Raw genomic sequence first — 8,878 nt, forward strand, 5'->3', positions numbered from 1 at the left:
CTCATAGCATAATTAAAGGTGGGTTGCGAGATGTTTTCCTGTAGCATTTTTTACTATGTTATCCTCTTCACACCCCAATTACAACCAAATAAATAAATAAACACTAACACAAAAATAAAAAAATTTTGTCACCTGTGGAAGGGAGAGGACTGAAAAAAACAGTCATTTTGAGCGCCAGATTGAAATGATTGACTAGTGATATGTCTATCAAACTCAACTGCCATTTGTCCCCCCGTGCATTCTCAGAGGTTTGGAGCACTTGTTCAGGAAACAAAGCCAGAGCTTGGCTTTATTAGTTATATTAGGATGGAATGTTCACCGGCAAACTGTTTTGTCACCAACATAGATCACTAGGAAATGTAAAATTAGTCAGATGGGGGGGGGGGGGGGGTCTGAATTGAGTATTTTCAAAATGTAGCTTGCTCAAACTGTTTTTCCTAAGACCTCATACTCCTCGTTTAGCAAAGTCATACACTATATGGATAAAAGTATTGGGACATTGTGACAAATACAATCGGGACCCAAATGCAAGACCACCACAGACGTAAGAGTTCGAACAGTCTTTATTAATACTAACAAAGAGCAACAGGAGTTCAAAAGTCCAATACAAAGTCTCAAACAGAGTCTCTTTAAAGCCGAGTGGCAACCGCTCACCACGGGGGAGACCCTGGGGAATCCTCCATGGACTGGACTCCACCTCCACGGTTGAAGATGGCCGACAAGAGAAAGGCAACGGGTACGTCAGGGACAGGTGAGAGATCCGGAACCAGAGAAGCCAGAGGAGCAGAGGCAGAAGACATGGTCAGGGACAGAAGGAAGGTAGGTTACAGGGGATCAGACGGACGGACGTAATCAGGCAGACAGGGAATCAGGCAACGGGTAGGTAGAGCAGGTCAGGTTCAGGAACGGAGAATCAAGCAGGAACAACGCTGGAATGTCTCGCTCAAGGCAGAAGACAATCTGGCAGTGAACAAAGAGCAGAGAAGTGAATATATCCACCCAGCCTGATGAGCCACAGCTGTGCTCACAAGTGAGTGGAATAACCTGATGAGGAGGTGTGACTGAGTTAAAGGACCAGAGGGAGAAAAAGAGCAGTAGAACAGATGGAGATGTGACAGACATGTTGAATAGAGGGTATGCACGTGACGTCACCGCTAGCGGAAGTCACCGCGGTTCCGTCCACTGAGTGGCAGAAAGAGGGAGATGAGTAGCAGCTTTGGCTTGAATACTGCGAAAACTTTAGAACAATCTAAAAAATGAGGAAGAGCTGTTGTGCCATTGATTGCACAAATAGGTTTAAAAAGCACTCGGAGCTATCGTTTTAGCGGCGACCTAAAGCCAAAGACAGAAGAAGCAGATGGGTTGATGCAATTCGTAGAGATAACTGGAATCCAGGCAACGAAACCTGGATTTGTGGTTGCCATTTTGTGTCAGGTAACATTAATTTATGCTGTATTCTTGTGTAAAATCATACCTTAAATTACATATTGTTTTGGCTAACGTTACTCCTTAATAAAGCTCTTAATGTTAGCATCTGTCATTTAGTTCTATGTTTCAGAACTGAAACGTTTTTGTCTTCAGTTGTGTGATTCTGAACCTTGTGCTCTACATAATTTGTAAACTAGCTTAAACTGAGGCTAACCTAGTTTTCCAAATAAGGGGGTACTCTAGCACAAAGCTGTTGTAGCTGTGTTGTATCAAGTATTTGATGTTAACTCTACTTAAATCTCCACAGTACCAGTAGATCATCCACTCACTTGGGTCAGTACTAAGGGTTCAACTCCAGTAAATCAGTAGTGAACTGTGAGCACTACTGCTGGGCCTTTACCTTGGCAATCACCTGCCAAGAAAATACATCTGCACTGACAGAAAACCTCCAAAACAATAGTATGTTGAATTAAAGCACTCACCAGCTGTAATCCTCTAATTAACGATGACGAGGATGTCAACAACTCTTTGTTTTTTGTATGCTTTCAGCCTTTGCATTGGGTATTTTCCTGGTGTTGAAATCAGGTTCATACAAATGTCAGGATAGGTGATTTCCACATATCAGTGTTCGTAGACCACTTGTTTGGTAGTTGTATGGATCCATGTCCAGTCCAATTGTCTTTAATTTCATGTTATATTCCACATTTTTCCCGGTCTCACTGTAGTTGCTGCTATGCTCCGTCATGTTGAGCTGGTTTGTTTTTGCCACTCAGTCTGACTTAGAGGGGCGTGGCCCAGGGGGAAGTGACGTATGTGCATTCCCTCTATTCAGGTGTTTCTTTTCTAACAAGGGTCTGGGCTACAAAACAATAATGACAAATATCATAATATAGTTTTTAGGGGTGTGATGATACACTCAGCTTATGAGACGACATATAATATTGGGTTCCTGAGAACAAGATGATATTTCACATTACTTTGAAGAAAACTAAAATGACAAAATATATGACTGGACAAACAGACTTTTATTTAACAGAGTTACAAAACAATGTAGGCGCATTTTGAAACAGAAACATGAGCATATCTCACCAGTTTTAGCTTCACTCCACTGGTTGCCAGTGCATTGTAGAGTTGATTTTAAAATTCCTCTATTTGTTTTAAATGTTTGAATGGCCTTGCCCCCTCCTACCTGTCTGACCTGATCTACCCCTACGCCCCCTCGTGCTCTCAGGTCAGCAGATCAGCTGCAGCTTGTGGTTCCAAAACTTAAAAGAAGCTTCGTGGGGACTGTTCCTTTTCTGTTGTTGCCCCAAAGCTGTGGAACCAGTTGCCTTCAGATGTTAGACAGGTTCAGTCTCTGCCTGTATTTAAATCACATCTAAAAACACACTTATTCTTGTTGACTTTTAATCTTTGAGTGAGACGTTTCTTTTTTTTTCTTTCTTTTTTATATTTCTTATGCTGTTGTATCAGATTTTAATTTGTCTTTTTTTTTTTATGACGGTTGTATTTTGTTGTTCCTGGTCCCGCTTTGCACCCTGTGTTATCACTAGTCGCTTTTCCATTGACCCTCAAATTGCACAAATATAACTTGCACATAAAAATTGACCTAACTGAAAAATGACAATTTCGCCAAAAGACTCATTTTTTGATTAAAAGTTTTTGCACTGGCAAGAGGTGGTTTTTCAGGCGTAGTGCAAATGAATCCATGTATCATTCATTCATTCATTTTTCAATTTAAAAACAAAAATCAAAAAACAAAAAAACGACTCGTTTTTTTTTTTTTTTCATTTTCAAAACCACTATGAAAACCTGATAACGGTTTGTTTGTCCATTTCCCGATTTTGTGCTCAAATGAAAAATGGAAAAAACAGATAACGACTGTTTCATCCGATTTGGCTATTTTCAATATAGTTAAGTTGTCTGACCCGGAAGTAGTCATTACTAGAGAAAAAACAAACAAACGGAATCATGGCCGGACTGGAGGAATATTTAGCTATAATTAAGCAGCTGTTTGATACGTACAGAAGCATATTGCATTCACACAAAAAATTAATTCGGCTCTGTTTTTCTGCATTAATTAATTCAGAAAAAGAATTAATTAATTCAGAAAAACAGAGCCGAATTTAAATTGTTTCAGAAAACAGTATCTTGTTAATTTGGAAAATTCCGTTTGTTTATTTTTTCCCTCGTAATGACTACTTCCGGGTCAGACAACTTAACTATATTGAAAATAGCAAAATCGGATGAAACGGTCGTTATCCGTTTTTTCCATTTTTCATTTGAGCACAAAATCGGGAAATGGAAAAACAAACTGTTATCCGTTTTTCATTGTGGTTTTGAAAATGAAAAACAAAAAAATTAGTGTTTTTTTGTTTTTTTATTTTTGGTTTTAAATTAAAAAACGAATGAATGAATGATACATGGATTCAAATTGTATATCATGCAAAATTGCAATGGAAAGACCTTTTTTCGCAACTAGAGTCAGGTGAATTACAAAAACGGATGTTGACGTATGTTACAACAAGCGAAGGAGAAGAAGAAACATGTCACGGTATGTGTGGACACACCAGGAAACCCAATCATTTTTAAATTTAGTACGAGATAGAGGGGTAATATATAATAATAATGAATATATCTGTAAATCAACACCATATTTACGTTCGTCCCCATGTTTATGGAATGACTTCTTGTGACATCTCATGATAGTAAATTAACAAATCATCGCATGTGTGATTTAATGGAAAAACCGACATTATGCACTTCTGTTTTTTCGACATTTAGTAAATATCGGTGAAGTTTTACACAGATGTCCAAAGGAAAAGCGACTATTGTTTTTACTTACTTATTCACTTATTTCCTTGTTTTATGATTTGTGCACTTTGGCCAACTGTAAAGTTCTTAAAGTGTTTTTTAAATAAAATTGGTATGGTATGTTATGGTATGGTATGGTATGTTTTATAACTTATATCCATGCATGACCTAACCATCAGCTTTTAACAGTTGAACTTCTTTCCACAAATAAAATGTAATATTTCTTTTTTTAAAGTGCAAACAATATGTGCTAAATTGTAAAATGGCCTCATATCAGCAGCACTGTAAATGCCGATCTCTATCGTTATTGCCGTGGCTCTGGTGCTTGGTTCTGGGAGTCTGTCAGTGTTGTCTGGCCTTTAGCCGTTTTAATCACAGGTACAGTGGACTTTAGAAGTGAGCTCTGGTGGTTCTGTACAGGTCTTTGCATAGCACTGGTGTTAGCTGCTGTGAACTGTACTATTTTCTTACTGTACTTACATACTGTCCATGTCTTGTCTGTCACTTGGTTACCATGTATTATTTCCAGGCACCTTGTTGAGCCATATTATGTAATAAATTCCCATTATGTAAAAAGTTCAACATGTAATAAGAATGTCACGTCATCTTGTAATAAAACCGCATTATGTAATAAACCGACGCATTTTGTAATAAACTGCCTCAATGCATTATGTAGTAAATTTTTTTGACATTATGTAGTAAGTTATTACAATTTGAGAAATTTATAACAAAATGCACTTGACACATTTTTATTTTCAGGAAAATTGACTGGAGCTTATCTCTGTGACATAACTCGATAAAACACACAATAAATGTTTGCTGCTCAATCTGAGGGTTAGGGTTAGGTTGTCAAGGAACATTTTTCCAAGATCATAAGATGCTGTATCCCATGGCAATATAATAACAATGTGCTAAATTAATCTTTAAACTGTGTGGTTAAAGTTCTGATTACATTACCTGTAGCTCCTGTGACTAATTTCTTCTAAATTGCTCTGAAATTATATTAATTTGGATTATTACATAATGAACCATGTTATTGCATTTTTAAAAAAAAATAAAATGTATCAAGTGCATTTTGTAATAAATTTCTCAAATTGTAATAACTTACTACATAATGTGAAAAAATGTACTATATAATGCGTTGACGTAGTTTATTACAAAATGTGTCAGTTCATTACATAATGCGGCTTTATTACAAGATGACATGACATTCTTATTACATTTTGAACTTTTATTACATAATGGGAATTTATTATATAACGCGGCTCAACACACCTGCGGACTGAAATTGTGAGGTATGGTTAGTTCTACGACATACCTCACCTACCTCCTACCTAGAAGTCTGGATAGCTCACAGTCTGATAGGCTTCTGCCCTGAGCCCACGAAGACAGCTTTTCACTTAAACGACAAACATCATCACAATTTAATCTCACAACTCACACCCCTAATAGTTTTATATTGTGACAAATATAATTGCATTGGATTTAATAAATTGGTTTAAATTATTATCTTTGCTTCCAAAATGCCTCAGAGATGGTTTTTATGTCATTTCTCTCAACACTATTTTTTTTTTTTTTTTTATACAAGACTATGATTTTAAATGTTCTACTAAAAATATTTTTTGTGCTCTGATGAAAAAATTATTTTCAACCACAACTAATTATCACTTAGAAGGAAAAATCTATCATTAAACTTTAAGGAAATATTGATGTTTATAAACTATATGCACGGAAATATTGGGACACATCATGGCTACAGCTGTAAGATTAGAGATATAAACATTAATATTACTAATCAATATGACATTTATCACAATATAAAAATATATTATGACATTTGACATTATTGTTTTGTAGCCCAGATCCCTGATAGAAAAGAAACACCTGAATTTAATTTGTCCCAAAACTTTTGTTTATATAATGTACCGGGGTGTTAGAAAATATCGGTTCTGCAAGATATCGCAATATTTTGTTTCACAATACTGTATCAATATTAAAAAGTGCTGTATCGATATTATTAGGTATTTATTCAAATGCAGATATTGTGGAGGTTCATTTTTGTTTTTTTGCTTTTCTTTTTTCTTTTATTTATTATTATTTAACACTCTTTTATTAAATAATGTTAGTTCCTTTGTTGGGATTGCACAAAAATAATGTTTTGTTGCTAGTTATGAACTAATAGAATATAAACAGTTGAACAGGATCTTAAACTATAATGTCTGTAAAACAGAATTTAAGTTTTAACAGGAAAATTCTGTGATATGGCAATAGATCCTATTCTGATCAAATAAAATGTTTTTAGTATTTCTGGTGTATTACAATTCTTCAAGGAAATAATGATTACAAAAACAGAAATGAACAAAAAATTGCCTTTTTAACAGTATCACGATATATTGCGATATATCGTGTCGTGATCCTAGTATTGTGATTTGTATCGTATTGCTAGATTCTTGCCAATACACACCCCTAATAATGTATGACTTTGGCAATTACGCTATGAAGCTAATGGCTCCAAACAGCAAACAGTACATTGTGTTTTGTCTTTGAGGGGAAAAAAAAAGAAAATTAACAAGCATTTGACAGTTGAAATCTAACAAATATGTAAACTGAGGATGTGCATGAATAATCGATTAGTCAAAACAGTAAGTGTAGTTGACAGTTGTCATATGTGGTGGGAGGATATTTATGTTTTTTTTCGTACAGATGCAGAACTAATGTTTGTGGCAGACTTTGCGCTGGAGTTGTGAATTATGGAAAGTGTAAAAAATAGTTTCAAGTGTTTTAAAAGATTAAACTGTGTAATTTCTTAAGAATATGAACATTATGTGATATTCTTGGCTTTCTGTCCACAACTTTACTTGCTTCATCATCATACACTATATTGCCAAAAGTATTTGCTCACCTGCCTTGACTCGCATATGAATTTCAGTGCCATCCAATTCCTAGTCTATGGGGTTCAATATGACGTCGGTCCACCCTTTGCAGCTATAACAGCTTCAACTCTTCTGGGAAGGCTGTCCACAAGGTTTAGGAGTCTGTTCATGGGAATTTTTGACCATTCTTCCAGAAACGCATTTGTGAGGTCACACACTGATGCTGGACAGAAGGCCTGGCTCTCAGTCTCCGCTCTAATTCATCCCAAAGGTGTTCTATGGGGTTGAGGTCAGGACTCTGTGCAGGCCAGTCCAGTTCATCCACACCAGACTCTGTCATCCATGTCTTTATGGACCTTGCTTTGTGCACTGGTGCACAGTCATGTTGGAAGAGGAAGGGGCCAGCTCCAAACTGTTCCCACAAAGTTGGGAGCATGGAATTGTCCAAAATGTCTTGGTATGCTGAAGCATTCCCAGTTCCTTTCACTGGAACTAAGGGGCCAAGCCCAGCTCCTGAAAAACAACCCCACACCATAATCCCCCCTCCACCAAACTTTACACTTGGCACAGTGCGGTCCGACAAGTATTGTTCTCCTGGCGACCGCCAAACCCTGACCCGTCCATCAGATTGCCAGATGGAGAAGTGTGATTCGTCACTCCAGAGAAGGCGCCTCCACTGCTCTAGAGTCCAGTGGCGCCGTGCATTACACCACTGCATCCGGCGCTTTGCATTGCACTTGGTGATGTATGGCTTGGATGCAGCTGCTCGGCCATGGAAACCCATTCCATGAAGCTCTCTGCGCACTGTTCTTGAGCTAATCTGAAGGCCACATGAAGTTTGGAGGTCTGTAGCGATTGACTCTGCAGAAAGTTGGTGACCTCTTCGCACTATGCGCCTCAGCATCCGCTGACCCCGCTCCGTCAGTTTACGTGGCCTACCACTTCGTGGCTGAGTTGCTGTCATTCCCAAACACTTCCACTTTCTTATAATACAGCTGACAGTTGACTGTGGAATATTTAGGAGCCAGGAAATTTCACGACTGGATTTGTTGCACAGGTGGCATCCTATCACAGTTCCACGCTGGAATTCATTGAGCTCCTGAGAGCGACCCATTCTTTCACAAATGTTTGTAAAAGCAGTCTGCATGCTTAGGTGCTTGATTTTATACACATGTGGCCATGGAAGTGATTGGAACACCTGATTCTGATTATTTGGATGGGTGAGCCAATACTTTTGGCAATATACTGTAAGAGGCCTGCTGCTGGTTACACAATGACTTAAATGTGAAAAGATCCTGAAGTGCATGACAGTATTTACGGTATGAAACAGCACAGTTTCCAATGAGTCTACATGTGTATTTGTTTGTAGCATTACAGGTAGGGTGAATGAAGAAAGCAGCTTATTCATTAAAGAGAAAAGCATTTTTGCAGAATTTTCCACATTTACAGAATTTTTCTTCTTAACACCAAAATATATGTGTCATTCCTGATCACATTTTTAGACACAAATGACCAAAATTAAAAGAATGATTTGATTTGCATTAATAAATCTTTTAACCTTAGACCATATTTCTAAAGCATGTGATTTTCCATCTCACTTGTAAAATAGAAATAATACTTTTATTGAGTATTTCAGTTCAATAACTGTAATAAAATGCGCTGCTGTTGTTACTGAAACAAACTGCTGCAAGAAGCACAGCAGGCTCTACTATTATTCATGTTTCTATTCATAGCAGTAATGATAAATAAAAGCTCAATCAAGT

The sequence above is a fragment of the Sphaeramia orbicularis genome, chromosome 1 (assembly GCF_902148855.1).
Source record: "Sphaeramia orbicularis chromosome 1, fSphaOr1.1, whole genome shotgun sequence".
In the NCBI taxonomy this organism is placed as follows: Eukaryota; Metazoa; Chordata; class Actinopteri; order Kurtiformes; family Apogonidae; genus Sphaeramia; species Sphaeramia orbicularis.